This window comes from Lathyrus oleraceus, chromosome 2 (assembly GCF_024323335.1).
Source record: "Lathyrus oleraceus cultivar Zhongwan6 chromosome 2, CAAS_Psat_ZW6_1.0, whole genome shotgun sequence".
Lineage (NCBI taxonomy): Eukaryota > Viridiplantae > Streptophyta > Magnoliopsida > Fabales > Fabaceae > Lathyrus > Lathyrus oleraceus.
The window spans coordinates 182885374-182903786 of record NC_066580.1 but is presented as its reverse complement, the minus strand read 5'-3'; positions in this window follow the sequence as shown (position 1 = coordinate 182903786).

The window sequence follows — 18413 nt, the reverse complement described above, 5'->3', positions numbered from 1 at the left end:
TTAAATCAGACTTGGTTAATACATTGATGGAACAAGATTCAGTATAACACACTTAACACATTAACAACATAATGAATTATAACATACTCAACACATTAACCATAAAATGAACTCTAACATAATCAAGACATTGTGCACATAAACAAAACATAACCATAAATTGTCAACATTGTGCCAAATTTTGCACTACAACACATCATAATTGGGTCAAATTCTGCAATACATATTTATCAAATTCTACACTACAACACTAATGATTTACAAATTCATTCTAGTTATTTTTCCACGTTTCCTTGATTTCTTCCTCATTCTTGTAGCCATGTTGGATTTAGACTTTGATTGGTTCTTCGCAACATTGGCATCATCATTAAATGGAGTGTTATGTCCAACATCTCCAGTAAAAGTTCCTACTTCATCTTCAGTGACAAAGTTCACAAGTTTTCGATCATCTTGAACAACCCCGTCCTCAAACGAAGTGTTAACTCTCGCCTCTTTCATCATCCTCATTTCATACTCAAGAACTATTATCCTCTCTTTGAAATCTTTATTCTCAGCCACCAATCTTTGATAACAATTAACATCCACAAACGATTGTCCTTGTTCAAACAGAGCAGCATTGAATATGTCATATTTTAGTTCTTCATTTGTTGCAACCACTCTATCAATTATCTAACAAAAAAAAAGTCAATTCAAACACACAGTAATAGAAAACCTATTTTTCTCAATTCAAACACACAAAATCTTACCATATTTTTTTCAAATTCTTTTTCAATATTTTTCTTCTACAGACTTATAACCGGCCAATTTAATACACGTGGAAAAGAAAACCTAGAAACAGCAGGTGCTTTCCCCAAAGATAAGTGGTTGAATGCCCAAATCTATAACAAATATTAGAAGTTGTAAATTTCAAATTTTCAAAGTTTCAAAACACAAGATGGAACTATAAAGTTATATAATCTATTTACCTTCAACATGGCAGCACACCCGTTTAAATGTCTTTGTGCCTTGTTTTTTCCCTCCTTCAACACAACTGAAGACTCACATAAACTAGAAACCACAAAGTTATAAACAGCAAGTCCGTAACTATGGGTATCAAGTGAATCCAAATCATACAATTGCTTAATAAATCCCGTAAATTCCGTATTCCCTATTTTGGGAAAGTAAAACTCCGCAAATGCAAGTAATATGTAAAGTCTAACAAAATTAACTACTTTTTTCTTGTGGCAACGAAGTTGTTTACGAATATTATTAATGGTTGCCTCAACCCCTTTAAATAGATCTAATGTTTGACATTGTTGGTCTTTTTCTACTACTAGAGACTTACCAATAATAGACAATCCAAGAGAAAAAGAAGCATCAACCGGAGTAAAGGGAACTATCATATCCCTAACCCTAAATTCCCTACTACGTACGTCTCATCTACTTACTAACTCCCATAATAAACCACCTGAGATTGAGAAGTTGTTAGAAATATCCAACGCCCATTTGAATGGGGTGCATTCGATGTGGGCACGTTGAGTTGTGGTTAACTTTTCATTGATGCTGCTCAAATTCATCGGAATACAGTTATCCCTCATTTGTACCTTAAATTCATGAAAAAACTTGATTAATTTTAGACACATACCAACAAGAATAACAAATAAAAATAAAAATTTAAACCTATGCCTCTTACTTACTTCAGTTTCGTAACCATTTTTTGATGATGTCATAGTTTCAGCAATAAAGCACTCAACCTAATAACAAAACAAAATCAAAGAAAAACATAAGCAGTATAACAACCGTGGATTGAAAATTTTATCACATTAATCTAAAAGGAATAAACCCTAAATTTTAATCCTCTTTCAATTTCACCTATTTGAACAACATATTTAACAAAAAAATAAAGGGGAAAAGAACATCTAACCTTGAGAGAGAAGTTGTTTTCTTTGTTCGGTGATAAGTTGAGAGAGTTTCAATCGCCGTGGATGGAGAGACGGTGTGACGGAAAGACGGATTTGAGCATCGTAGAAGGTGAGAGAGCTTCGGTCTCCGTGGATGGTGAGACAACTTTAGCACGGTGGGTGGACGGTGGGACAACTTCAACGCGGTGGACGGTGAGACATTGAGCCTTCTCCAGCGCCGTTTATCACTTTTGAGAGAGGTGTTGTGGACTGAGAAAATGGGTTTTCTTTTTGAGTTAACCTAAAACCCAAATGCAAATGACCAAGTTGCCCTTATTTATTAAATGAATTACAAAAAAAAACAGTCTTTTTGTACAGTACCTACGGTGTAGGTGTATGATTAAGTGTAAACATATCATTTCTGTTATAATATATATTAGAATGATTATTTACTTAGACTAAGTTACTCTTGTATATCTTTTAACTCATTCAACTAGTTAGCTAAAATTAATTATGATAAATTGGGATTGGGATTGAATCATAACTAAATTTTATATTAATGGTGTCATTTCGAGATTGTAATTACTCATCCAATAACGAATTAGAAATTTATTTGATCTTTCATATGGTATCAACTTTCGATTCCTTTATTTTCCACATTGTAATCCCTCATCTTCTTCTTTGATTGCTTGTTTGCCTTATTAATGGTGAACGTTCATGATGTTGTGATATAATCTAAGCTAATTAGTTATACAGTTTATTAAAGTTACTTGGATTACAAGTAACCAACTTGTATATATACAGGGGCGGCCATGTGGGGGTGCGAGGAGTGCTACCGCACAGGGTCTCCGACTTTTTATGGCCCCAAATTTGATAGATAGAGTCAATATAAATATAAGACTAATGAATATATATCTCTAATTCCATTTTAATATATGATTGTAGCGTAGCCTAGTGGTGGTCATACTATTTTGGTAGTAATAAAACCTGGATTCGATTCCTTGTTCTTACATTTTATGTATATTTTTACTTTTATAATAAAATGCCACCACATTGTTTTTAAATTTAATTTAATGTTGCAATTAATTTAATAAATATTTTCTTTTATTAATATATTGAAGTATATCATATCCAACAGCCTATAATCTAAATAAATTATATTTAAATTTATTTAAAATTTAATATCGCAATTAACCTAATTAATTTTTTTCTTTTATTAATATATTTTATAGATCTACGAAAAATTTTAAGATGTAATTTTGAAAATATTTATATTTTTGTATCATTGTGAATCGCTACATTAATAAATTTCAAATAGTAGTTATGAGACTTTGAAAATTTATAATTTTACATTGTTGATTGTTTATTAACTAAAACACTTCATTATTAATATTGTGGAAATTGTTCAATTTTTTTTCTTCTTTTATTAAATGGTATGAACTTTTTTTTATAAATCGAAGATGGTAAGAGAAGAAAGACGTGAATAACTAAACTTCGATAAATCAAATTTCTACATAGTATTTTTTATCATCTTTGTCTCTATATATTTAATTTTATTTACAATTAAATAAAATATATATTTTTTAATTTGTTGTGTTTTCATCTATTAAATATCTAATTTTAAAATAGAACAGGGCCTCCAAATTGATTGAGACGGCCCTATATATATACATGTGCATAGTACAATACATTAACAATAATTCAATAAACAACTTTTCAATACAATTACTTGCATTCTCTGTCTCATTCCTTCCTCACTCAAATGCAATGGCACTAACAAATTGGTATATAGAGCTTCTGATTTGTCCTTCTTGATCAAAACTTCAAGTATAGAAGGTCGATGGTCGTGTTTCTAGGGATTGTGAATCGTGTTTGCTGCAAAGATGAATGGTAGCATGTTAGACTATAGGTCTAGATCTAGAGGGGTGAATAGGTCCCGAGTTAAAACTTGACAAAAAATTAGTTTGAAAGTTTTATGGCGCGGAAGTAAGTTACAAATATCCTGGATAAAAAAATCGTGTAACGGGAACCGCTATCAAAAAGTTCGGATATTCATAATAGTGACAATGATATGATAATGATTCACAAATCAATCAACAACAATTAATCACAACTAGTTGAATGCAAAGTAATACAAAAAGTCTACTTCCAATGAAAAATCTCATCAAAAATCAAGTGAATCAAATTGTCAAGCACTTGGTGTACGATCAATAATATTTGGAATTCTATGTGGTATTGTTATTCTAAAAATCCAATCGTAACCAAATGGTTTATGATCTACACAACAACACCAGTTTTCAAAATATGTTCAAAATTATGATCAAAACCAAATTGATCAAACGATCCATGAAATCCACAATTTGCAAACCGAAAATGAGAGAGAGAGAGAGAGAGTACACATGGATTTTTTAGGCAGTTCCCCAATCGACCTCGTTATGGGTACGTATGCCCTCAATTCAAATGCGAATTGAGATAGTGTAATATATCTTACTTTGCAAATGTATGAGTACTAGAGAAATGTAGCAATCTAACCTTACAAACCCTAGGCTTGATGTTGATTTTACCCTATTCTCTTCCCTTGATCAAAGATTGTTCAAGTAACCAACAACGTCGCTTTGATTCACTGTCGCACGCTACTTCTTTGAATGAAACCCCTTCTCCTTCAAAGCTTTCACTCGATCAAATCAGTTCCAAACACGCACTTGTTGAAACCTAAGATTTACCAATGCGATCCACCGTTCTACGCTACTCATTTTCCAAGAACCTCCCGTTCTTCAAAGGATTCACTCGATCGGATCCAAATTGTGTAATCTTGTCCAAAACCTTCAAACCCTAAAAGATCTTGAAGGAACACCCCACCTCGGTTTTCTGATTTGAAACCCTAAAAGTTTTCAACCCAATTTTACGGTACAATCAACCTAAATTGGACATTATCAACCCTAATCTAGATGATACTCAATCAAAAAATGATTATGTGTAATTTAATTGTGTGTATGCATATGAGAGAGGTTGAAGATGATGAGAATGCTTTGAAATCCCGGTTTCGTATAGGTTTTACTTATTAGAAACCTTACTACTAGTAAATGATACATGTATGAAGTATTTATATGCATGCATGTTTGGAGGCAAAAGGAATGTAAAAGATTTGAAAAAAAATATGAATTTTTGGAAGTTTTCCTTGCATAGGTCGATCTATGAAAGTCATGTGCCGACATGTTTGATGCATAGACTGACCTGTATAAGTCATGGTCAACTTGTGAAGGTCATGTGCTGCCTATGTGTCGACTTGAAGAGGCGGCACATGGAACAGAACCTACAGGCTTTAATAATACAACATAGGAGTCGATCTATGGAACAGATGTGTCGACCTATAACAGAAAAAAATTCTATAGGTTGACCTATAGTTCATTTTTTCACAAAAATTCTTTTTGATGCATGAAACCTTTTTCAAATTTGCTTTCAAATACTTTTATGCTTCCTAACAGTAAGATGCACATAGTGAATCAGAGAATACCGTCCAATATACATTAACGCTAAAGTATCATAGTTTTGACATCATGCAAAATACATCTAACGGAAGTTGCGCTCATATACTCCCCCTTTTTGATGATGATAAAACTTGAGACGATGTGTTTCATGTTTTAAATGAAAGGTTCCCCCTAAATATATGCATCCCAACTTCATCTTGCTTCTTCCCCTTTGACAATATCAAAAAGAAAGGAAACAATCCATGTGAAGTATCTTGCTTCTATTGTTTGGATTTGCAAATAATGGATGAAGCGGAATGAAACATGATGGAATCCATTCCTTTTTATTCAATTAAATCCTTCAATTTTTATTCCATTCAATTTAGGGTGTATGCAATGAAATGAACTAATTTGATCTATTTCGTTTCGTCCAATTATTAAAAATACACAAATAATGAAATGAAATCTTTGTACCATTTCACTCCACTTTACTTTATTCCATCCTATTTCATTAATTCCATTCCGTTTTTAGTATATCAATCTAAATATAACCTTAAAGAAATACAATGTGGAAATTCATAGGGGTGCTTGTGTAACTTTATGTGAATATGTTTATCAGTTAGGCATGTTTGATACTATTTGTCTGTATTTTTTTTAATTAAAACCATGTTAAATAATAATTGAATATATACAAATATGATATGAATCTCAAACTCAAATTATCCACTTCAGCATTATGAATGTCAATCTGTCAGTGAAATTTTTCGCAGAGAAATTTTCGTTCGGGGGCTTCAAAGACAGAAAATTAATTATACAATTATAACATTTGATACACTTTCACATAATCAAATAAATTTGTTGAAAAACAAAGTTGATCCAACAATACATTCAACTTGCCCATAAATATGTCATCAATACATTGGTGTAATACTCATGCATGTAACTTTGCCATAATCCAATCATATTTTTATTTATTTTTAAGGTGTTTTCTTTCTTGAAAGGTCAAAATAAAATTAAAAATTTAAAAAGTTTTAATTCTTATAATTAAAATTATAATAATTAGGTAACCTACTTACTTACTGTTCTAAAAGGACAAACATAACACAATGATTTATTTAAAAAATACGTAATTACAACTCAATGTTAGAAAAGGTTTTTTTATAACTCCATATGTGCAAGCAAAAGCAATCTTAACTATTTTGTTAGAGCATAAGTTGTATACATTATAAAATAGTGATCAAATTCCATTTTCTAATACACACAAATAAGAAATAACATGGCTGCAATTTTCAATTTTGTTTATCTTATAATTCTATTTTTTTCACTATATCTTGCTGCAATGAATGTTAATGGTATCCATTTTTTATTCTTTTAAATTTCCTTATCTACTTCAGAATTCATTAATTCATGCACAATATTTTGTCTTATTTTTTAACATTATTGCATTCTTTTTATTTATTTATTACAGCAGCAATTAGATGCAAGACAGATTCCGATTGTCCACAAAACATGTGCTTGCCTCCTAGTGTTGTGAAGTGTATGGGTATATCATGTACATGTGTTGGTTCTCGTGTATTGCCTTGGGAACTATGAGTACACATGCATTGAAAGGAAAAATTAGTTTTTGCAGTAGCAAAAAAATCTATATAATGTCTTTTATTTTAGAATATACACTAAGTTGTCATTTAATGTTTTTGGTGGTGTCTAATAATTGAATTATTTATTTATTTTTCTTATCTTAATTTCACGAATCTTTAAGTTATGGACTTTGTACTCTAAGGCTAAGTGATAGTAATGATATGTAATAAGTAGGGGTGATAGTAATGATAAGGCTAAGTGATAGTAATGATATGTAATAAGTAGCGGTGATAGTAATGATATGTAATAAGTAGCCGTGATCATAAATCAAATTAAATTGGATCATATATGTTTCAGTTTGGATCTTAAAACTATTTTCATAAAATCAATTTATTTTTTTAAAATCGATTTATAAGTGGATTGATTCGGTTTTAAACCATTTCTTTAAATAAAAAAAACAATTAAAAAAATAATTTTAAATCAATTTTTTTAAAATCAATTTTTTATTTTTTTAAAAAAATCAATTTCAAAACTAATTTTATAAGAAAATCAGTTTTTAAAACTATATTTAAAAAAAAAAATTATATCAAAAATAATTTTATTTTCTTTTAATTAACTTTTTTATTTTCATTAGTTATAAAACTATTTTCTATAAAAAATATTTATTTTAAAAAATTATTTTAAATTTGACTTTTATAATCACCACAAATAATATCTTGACTAAAAACAATCCCAAAATATGATGTGTTACATAAAAACGATCATAAAATAAAATAATTATGAATCATATCTCTATAAATCATAATTATTCATAAAATAAATAATTCATCTAAAAAATTGTTCAAACTTCTAAAATCTCTCATAATTGTTCATAAACAAATTTTATAAAGTTTTAAAATATTTTTTTTAAAATTTAAAAAACATAAAAAAAAACAATTTTTTTAGAAAAAAAATAACAAATACAGAAAAAAGAAAAGAAAATTGAAAATAATAAAATTATATTCTGAAAAAAAATTATTCCAAAAAATAAAAATAACTGAAAAAAAATTATTTAAAAAAAATGAAAATTGAAAAAAATAAATTAAAAATAAAATAAATTTATTTTAAAACATTTTTTTACTAAAAAAATAAAAAATATTTTTGATAAAAAATATTTTTTTTATTTAGAAGAAAATAATAATTTTATTTGAAAAAAAATATCAAATATAATTTTTTTGAAAAAAAAATTAAAATATAATATTTTTCGTGAAAAGAAAAAGTATTCTAAATTTTATTTTTAAAATAATTTTTTATAAAATTTAAAAAAATTTAAAATATAAAATTGATTTATAATGTGATAAAATATAAAAACAGACAAATATAAAAATTTAACGCATAGTAAAATTTGGATATCCAATAACAAAATCAAATTTTTATAATTGGTAACGGTTTATATTTGGATGACAAAATGGATACCCAAATTTTTATTTTAGTATTTGGTTTGATTTTTTAAAAATAGAACAATTTGGATACCAATTTAGTTATGGATAATCGTTTTTTTTTCACACCTAGTGATAAGGCAATTAATAATTTTATTTAGATGGTGTTATTTTGTTTTAGTTTTGAAGTTATGGTTGTGACCTTTTATTCAAACATGCCACGTATAGTTTTATATTGTAAAATTTGTAATTTATCTTCAATCAATTTATATTTCTCTTTTGATTTTTATTGGACAGCCTTATATGCTTTGTTTACTTTTAGAAGACAAGGAAAATTAGAACGTTACAACAAAATTATAATTAGCCACCTTTTAAATTCTTAGCTGCCTATACTTGTTTTTTTTTGTTGTGATTATGTTTTTGTTGCTAGTGTGATATAGACTATTCCTAGCATGATTGGATTGGATTCACTTTTGCATATATATATATATATATATATATATATATATATATATATATATATATATATATATATATATATATATAATAATGATTTTGAGGTGTTAGATTTTTCTAAAGTATAATTTATTTTGCATTTAGAATTGATCCTATTTGAAGTTATAATTTGTAGTTTTTGAGTTTAAACGTGATTTTTACATTGAAATTTATTGTTTAACTCATTTTTACATAAATGTATTCAAACATAAATCAATTATACTTAATAGAGTGGAGGATATCACTCACCAAAACTTAAGCATCATAAGCATGGCATAGGTTCACATGCATGCAAGTCATGCATATGTATGGAGTATGTTCAAGCATGCATGAGTGACTATATATCGACGCCTTTGTAAGATAATGGAATGCGTTGCCTTTTCATTAATCTGAATAGGGTATATATACAACAATGTGTAACGTATGTAATTATGATACAATCCTAATTATAGGAAATTATTTATGACTAATAATAATCAAATATTCTATTCTATCACACCCCCACAGTCGAAGCGGGAGGTTCACGGACGCTTAGACTGGTCCGAAAATCATCAAAGAGAATGCGAGGAAGTCCTTTGGTGAAGATGTCTGCAATCTGATGTCTGGATGGGACATGAAGGACGCGAGCCTGACCACGCGCGACCTTTTCCCGAACAAAATGAATGTCCATCTCAATATGCTTAGTGCGCTGATGTTGCACAGGATTACCAGATAGATAGATGGCACTAACATTGTCACAATACACCAAAGTGGCCTGAGGAATAGGAAAATGGAGTTCTAGGAGAAGATTGCGAATCCAACACGATTATGAGACAACATTGGCAACTCCCCTATATTCGGCTTCAGCACTAGAACGGGAGAGAGTAGGTTGTCTTTTTGAAGACCAAGAAATAAGGTTGTCCCCTAGAAAAACACAGTAACCAGATGTAGACCGTCTGGTGTCAGGACATCCACCCCAATCAGCGTCAGTGTAGGAGATCAGTTTTGTAATAGGAGATGGTGATAAATGTAATCCAAAATGTAAGGTGCCCTGAACATAGCGCAAAATGCGCTTAAGAGCAAGCATGTGTTCCGTGCGAGGGGCGTGCATATGAAGACAAACTTGCTGAACAGCATATGATATGTCAGGTCGAGTGAAGGTGAGATATTGTAGGGCCCCTGCAAGACTCCGATACATGGAAGATAATGGAATGCGTTGCCTTTTCATTAATCTGAATAGGGTATATATACAACAATGTGTAACGTATGTAATTATGATACAATCCTAATTATAGGAAATTATTTATGACTAATAATAATCAAATATTCTATTCTATCAGCCTTAGCATTGTAAATAACGTGAAATGAAGTTCGCAAAATGTTTTTTCATTATGGTATCATTCCCCTCGTCGACCCCTTTCGCTCTCTAACAACTCTAACCATTCTAATCAATTCAGTTACATTCCACGTGTGTAACTACTTCTTCCACCTTGAGCATCGATGGATGAATTCACAGAACTACCACAAGCTCCATCACCGACAACAATGTCGACGCAACGTCGGAATCTTGCATTCACTACACCGAATTATTACTCTTCGCATCACCTCAGTCTCAAACTTTTAATCAAACTTTAAAATAAAACTACTTGTTTTGGATCAAACAAGTTTAGGGTGTAATACTTACTTAGAGAGTGCACAAAGTAGTGGTAAATCCTAACATTCCTCCAAAATTCAAAACGCTGCAAGATCAAGTTGAAACACAAGGTTTCCGATGAATATGAAGCATAAATCGTGCATGATCAATAAATTTTCATTTGGCTTCAATCCACCATCTCGGCATCCATGCTACCTCGAGTACTTTGTTGTAAACACATGTTTGAAGCATGGGACAAGATCCACAAGTACTTCAATGCTCACATGAAGGCTCGTGTGAGGCAACTTAAACTTAAACTTAAATCAATCAAGAAATGTAACAACTCATTCACTGAATACGTTCTTCATGTCAAGGCAATTGCAAATTCATTATTGGTTGTTGGTGATGCTATTTTGGAACAAGATCAGATAGACTTGATAATTTATGGATTACTTGAAAATATAATTCATTTGTGATACAAATGTATGATACAATGGAATATCTTTCTCTCTATGATGCTGTGGTACTTCTCTATGTTCAACAAGCACAGTTGGACAAGTTTCAGCAAGAGCTTGTTGTAGCACCTGTGTCAGCAAATGTGGCTCATGCAAATCATCAGACAAATGGTGTATGTGATCAACACAAATTCTTGTGGAAGAGACCACATGTCTCCTGACAACGGGTGTGGTAGAGGATGCATCATGCCTAGTATTTGACCTACATGTAAGTTGTGTGGTAAATATGGGCATTATGTAATGGATTATTGGCATAGGTTCGATGAAAGCTTTACACATGCACCATCTCAGGTGAAAGATCCTGATTTTTCTGCTAACTCCATTGATAAACATGTCGATGTGACAACAGACCCTTAAGCCTTGGCCTTGATGGCTTATTCTCATGAATACTCATTCCCAAAGGACCTTGAAAGTCAAGCTTGGTTCATTGACTTAGGTGTTTCACGCCATCTTACCTCTAATCATTGTTTCTTGCATTCTAAGAAATCTTATAATGGTCTAAGTCGAGTCAATATAGAAAATGGCCAGTGTTTACCAATTCAATACGTAGGCTCTACTAATGTTAATGCACTTCGTGTCCTTCAATTTGTATGATTCTCATTGATATCCTGCTTGTACCTTACATTGCAGGCAACTTGTTATCAATTTCCAAATTTTCCAAAGACAACAAAGTTGTGTTTGAGTTTTGTGATAACAAGTTCTTTATCAAATCTCGTGTTTCTAAAGCAACTTTACTTGAAAGTTTTCTTGATTCCACTGGACTGTATTGTTTCCCACATTTGGTTATGGAGCTTTCAAGGAATCATTCACAAACTATGCCGAGCTCATCTTCCTTATGTTATACTGTTAATTCCATTTCATACTCACCAGTATCTGATGTAAATAAGCATAACACTAGTCTCTTATGGAATCATAGACTAGGTCATGCACACCTTCAAGCCATTCAAATGGATCTTAAACATTGTAATGTGTCCATATTCAATAAATATAGTTCCTTGTTATGCAAGTCATGTTGCTTAGGAAAGTCTAATAAAATTCATGCTACTTTATCTTAAATTATTTACCATGCATCTTTTTATGTAGTTCATAATTATCTTTGAGGGCCTTCTCTTTTTCCTTATACTTCTAGTTATCTTTATTACATTACTTTTATGGATGCATTCACTAAGTTTACTTGTATCTACTTCCTGAAGCAAAAATCCGAGGCAATGCATGCTTTCAAGCTTTATGCAAGATTTGTTCAAACTCAATTCCATACCACAATCAAAGTTATGTAGTCTGATTATGGTGGGAAACTTAGGCCATTTACCAAATATCTAATTGAGTTAGGCATTTCACACATGCTCACTTGTCCTTACTCATCTTGTCAAAATGGCATAGTTGAAAGAAAACACAGGCACATTGTGGAATGGGTCTCACTATATTGTCACATACCTCTATGCCTCTCCAGCATTGGGATCATAGCTTTTCAACAACATTTTATGTGATCAATAGAATCCCTTCAACTGGTCTCTCACAATTTTAGTCACCCTACAAGCCTTGTACCACAAGCTTCTAAGTTATGCCTCACTCAAGGTGTTTGGATGTTCTTGCTTGCCTCACATCAGGCCCTACAACAAAAACAAACTTTATTTTAGAAGCCAATAGTGTGTGTTCTTATGCATATCTTTTCAACATAACGGATTCAAATGCTCAAGCAAGACTGGCACAATTTATATCTCAAAAAATGTCATAACACATGAAAGCTCTTTTTCCTATCCATCAATGTTCCAACCTGCTTATGATACATCGAAATCCCAATTCATACCCTCTGAGTCACTCTCATTTCCCTCATGGGACACTTCTCATATGATTCATCCAAATCCTATTGGCAATGCAAGTAGTGTGTCTCACAGTGATGCAACTGATCCTGTGAGCTCACAAGTCATAATTGGCGGAAGCATCTCAACTACAGCTGACCCTAGTGGTGCATTGAGTTCAAACTCAGTAACGACTCTTAATTATACCTCAAGTTCCACACCAAATATTCCTTTTGGTTACTTTTATGAATTAATGCATGTTAGCTCTGGCACCTTAACCATTCCTATATCCAATTCCCCTGATTTGAGATATTCTTCTATTTACAATTCATCTATCCTACATATCAATCAATTGAATGAGTATCACATGGTGAATATAGAAAAAGCATGTCACTCCAAGCCTAAAACTCTTCTTGCACATGTAGAACCAACTTCGGTCAAACAAGCCTTGTCTCATCCAGATTGTTCTAAGGCAATGCAAATTGAGTATGAATCACTTCAAGGTGAAATGAAATCCCGATGGAACTATTAACAGGTACAAAGCATGCCTAGTGGCCAAGGACTATCACCAACAATTTTGTTTTGACTTCAACGAGACATTCTCACAATTGTCAAACCAGCCACCATTTGTGTCATTATAACCTTGATACTTACTAACAAGTGGGAACTTCAACAAATCGATGTTAACAATACATTTCTCAATGGATCCTTGCAAGAAGACATCTATATGAGTCAACCACATGTCTTTGAAAATCAAGATCCATCCTTTGTTTGTAAACTCCACAAGGCTTTATATGCACTCAAATAAGCCCCTCATGCGTGGTATGAGAAACAGACTCAGGATAGTCTCTCTTGTTAAAATCGATTGACATGCCCAATTTTTCAACTATTTTGCTTGCCAGAAAGTTTTAACAATCAATTGACATAATCAATTTTTCCAAATTTTAAACGAAAATTCGGCCACCAGTGAGAGTTGAACCTAGGACCTCCCCATCATAGTGCATGCATCTAACCACTAGGCCAAGTCTCTTATTTGTTGCATGCTCTTGTGTAATGTTTTACTCGTGTATTCTTATGAGTGATGTATATCATGCTTTATGCCTTATTTCTATGCTAAAATTTAAATAGTGTGTGTTATAATGAATATATTAGACTTGTTTAAATCCCCACTTGATCATGAGGACATGTGTGTGCCTTATGCTATGAAATAGTGTGCAAGTATCATCTAAAGTAATTGACTAACATACTTGGGGATTTCCTAAAAGTGTGTATGACTTATGAAACCCTAGTTGGTTATAAGAATATAATTGTACTGCAATTTAATTATGAGAGATCAAGGGTGGTCATAAGAACCCAGAACCCTTGATATCATATGTAGTAAGTAATGTAGAGCATTACAAAAATACTATGAGAAAGTTGATAGTCTGAGTGGATATGTAGTAAAAAAACCTAGACCATGTAGATTAGGGTAGAGTGGTGAAACCCTACTAATGTGCTTGTTTGTGTATGCTTGCCTAATGGAATAATTGGTAAGTGAAAAACCCATCGCTTATAAGAGATTGACTAGGTAAATAATGGTAGACCGTTATGAGCATGTGTATTCTTACCTAAAGAAGGTTACTTGGTAAGCGGTGATACCTTAGGATCGAGTTAGGATCCGACATTGTGAACTCATAGGAAGTGCAATGATGCTTCGAGTTTGGCGAGTACCGACATCCATTGATTCCAGAGTTAGTTAGGTGGCATGGTTAGGTGAATGTTAAGGCCCTAGACTTAATGCAAATGTGACTCTGTAAAGTGTATTTCCACAAAGTGGAGGCTGGGAGTACTGATGGCCATATCTAGTTAATGGTATTCTACATAGTGGAGGATGAGTACTATTGTTGGACTTATTAAAACCCTAAATTCTAGAATATATATAGATAGTAGAATTGATGAGTGGAGGGGAGACTACACAAAAAAGAAGAAAAAAGCAAAGGATCATTTTCTTCAACAATGTTTCTTCACCATTTTCATCATTTTCTTCAACAACACAACAACCTTTCTTCACCATTTTCACCATTTCCTTCAACAACACAACAACCTTTCATCATCATTTTCACCAACAACACCAATATCTTCATTAGCTTCACCATATTCACTTTTCAAAGTTTGAAGGTTTGTTTTTATTCATAAAAAATATTCATGTTGTTGCTGTAAGTTTGTAATTATTCATAAAAAATATTTATGTTTTTGTTGTAAATTTGTTGTGGTTTATAAAAAATATTCATATTATCGTTGTAGGTTTTTTTTTTCTTCATAAAAAATATCCATGTTGTTGGTGTAAGTTTGTTGTTGTTTATAAAAAATACTCATGTTGTTGTTGTAAGTTTATTGTTGTTTATAAAAAATATTCATGTTGTTGTTGTTCATAAAAAATATTCATATTGTTGTTGTAGGTTTATTATTGTCCATTAAAATATTCATGTGGTACTTGTAGGTTTGTTTATTATTCCTAAAAATATTCATGTGATTGTTGCATATTCATGTGGTACTTGTATTTTGCTACTAAGAACTACATAGTTTTGAATTCTCCATCATACTACGACACTTTGAATTTGTATCTTGTGAAATACCCTAATAAAAAAAATCTTCCATTTCTTGATAGTATGTTCTAATAATTAGGAGAATCCAAATACATTAGGGTTAACACTATTTTTTCACAAAATTAATTAGAGGTAACCTATATCTAAACGAATTTCGTAAGATATTAATACCTTTCTTACACATAATTGACTCTTGAATCTAAGTTTGGTTGCGATGATCATATTTTTTAAGGATTTTATCAACATTTTCCCTTTTAAAAATAAATTTTTGTGGCAATTTCATTATTTTCGAGCGTTTTCGCACTCGAGTAATTTTCTCATTGCAGCAAAAGGTACAAACTAGGAAAAATTATTTTCTTGATGATTACTAATAGTCTTGTACAAAATCTATAACTTTTCAAATTGTGATAATTCAACCACGTTAGTAAAGTGGTCAACAACTACGAGGAATTAAGACCCTAAGTTGCAACAAACAAATGATACAGTAGCAATGCAACATTGGGATCATATAATAATTTCAATAAAGAACTACAGTAAATGAGCTAACCAGTTGTTGACCTGCTGCAGTTGACACCCCTTACAAAATATTTTTATTATCAAACCATCCATTGAACTGGATCTTCACAAAAACACATAACATAGAAACCATAAAATAGTTATAGATGATTTCTCAAAATGATGTAGAACTAGTTAGGTTATGTTATTGCAGGCTTGAATCAAATTTTGAAAGAGTATAATTCCACCTGAAAATTGGAGTAATAACCCAAAAAGTTTGGTGATTGAAGTTATTAACTACTTAAAAGAGTATAATTCCACCTAAAAATTGGATATGCATTTCAGCATATACCTAAAAAGATTCCCCAAGTATAAGAAATTAAAATGAACTCATACCTAGAAGAAAAGAACCGATTAATACTAGTTCAAGGTTTCCATTTCATGAGAAATTGGGTCATGGACTATGATTAACTTAGTCATATCACTAAATGTATCTTCAACATACATTCGATTTTATTTGATAAAATTATGACAATAACATGTGCAAGTTCTTTCTTTCTTTTTCTGTATGAATCAGGATGATGGGAAAAATTGAAGAGTAGAACGACACATTACTATAAAATTTAAGCACATCCTTTTTAAGTTTTAAGATTAATGATAATAACGGTATTTCTATCATGATATGAGTACCTGAACAACCTCCAAGAGATATGGAACAACCGAAAGAACTTGTCTCCAATGAAAATATAAAGACTCTATGTAATAAATTACTTGGCTTCTTTCACAATCAAACAGGTCAATAAACAAAAGTTCACATTCTCATCTCAAATACATATACCAACACCTTCCTGATTTTGAGCACAAGCAAGAGATGTGTATGGATTGTATTTAAGCAGCAAATGGGTAGGCTTTTTCTTGTGCACCAGACCAAGCCTATCTGAATTGATAGCCTGCAACTGCTCCATAATCTTAGTAGAATTCCAGATGCAAAAATTTGAATTCTTCCATATGTTTGATATCATAACTGCAAACAAAAAGGATGTTAGAAACAAAACTACACAATATAAAAAATTTACTTTATGTAATTCTTCGCCAAACATATTTAACAAGAATGTCAATTTGTCTGTAATTTTTGTTAGTGAGTGAGACACTTTTAGTAAGGAGAGAAAAAAATAAGAGAGAATAAAAATAAAGATTGATATTATTGAATTATGATTGTACAAATTAAATTACAAAATATGTCTATTTATATACAACTAACTTTTATACTAAGTAACAAACCCTAAACCCTAAACCCTAATTAACTTTGGGCTTGGGCTACACAACTTGGATTATATCACAACACCCCCCTATAATCCAAGTTGTCAAACATACGCTAATCATAGTCGATCTGAACTATTCCTAATTTCTTTCTCAAATTCAAGAATTTGTCGATCTTCAATCCTTTTGTAAAAAGGTTGGCCAACTGTAATTCACTTTAGAAATGCCTTACTTCAACTTCACCTCGATTTACCTTATCCCTTAAGAAGTGAAATGTAGCTTCAACGTGCTTACTCCTTCCATGCAAAATTGGATTCTTTGTAAGATTTATGGTTGACTTGTTGTCAATTTACAACACCAGAGGTTTCTTCACTTTGACCTCACTCTCTTCCAGCATATATCTGATCTAGATTGCTTGACATGCATCATAGGATCATGCTATATATTTAGCATCACACGATGATAATGCCACCACAGGTTGCTTTCTCGAGCACCATGAAATTTAGGCACCAAATACTTGAAAGAAATAACAAATTGTGCTTCTTTGATCTTCCTTATCTCCATACCAATCAGAATATGAATAGCAAGTAACCATAGATTCTTTACTTTTAGAGTTTCATCAAAATATAATTTCATAGTTTATCGATCCTTTTAAGTATCTCAGGGTTCTTCTTGCAGCCTTCATATGTGATACCCTTTGTTCAGTCATGTATCTGCTCACTAATCCGGATGAGAAACCTATATCATATCGACTATTGCACACATATCTTAGAGATTTGACAATTTGTTTGAACAAAGTTTCATTGACTTTGTCTTCCTCTCCATTCTTCTCCAACTTCAAATTTGGTTCGACAAGAGAAGATGCAAGAGTCAGATCATCCATCATGAATCTCTTGAGTATCTCTTTGACACACTTTCTTTGATGTAGCACCACACCTTGCTTCAACATTTGAAATTCCATACCTAGGAAATAAGACAAGTTTCCTAGATTTGATATTTAAAATTCCCTCATCATCATCTCTTTAAACTTCTACAAGTTCTTCAAGCTATTTCTATTTACCAGCAAGTCATTGACATATAAGAAGATGATTGTTATATCTTGTGCCAAAACCTATGCATAGACACCATACTCATACCTTCATTTGATGAATCCTAATTCGAATAAGTATGAGTCTATCTTCTTGTTCCTTTCCCTAGGTGCCTGCTTGAGGCCATATAGCGCTTTATGTAACTTATACACTTTCCCTACTTCCTTTTGTATCATAAACCCATAAGGTTGTGTGACATAGAATTCTTCATCTAAGGGACC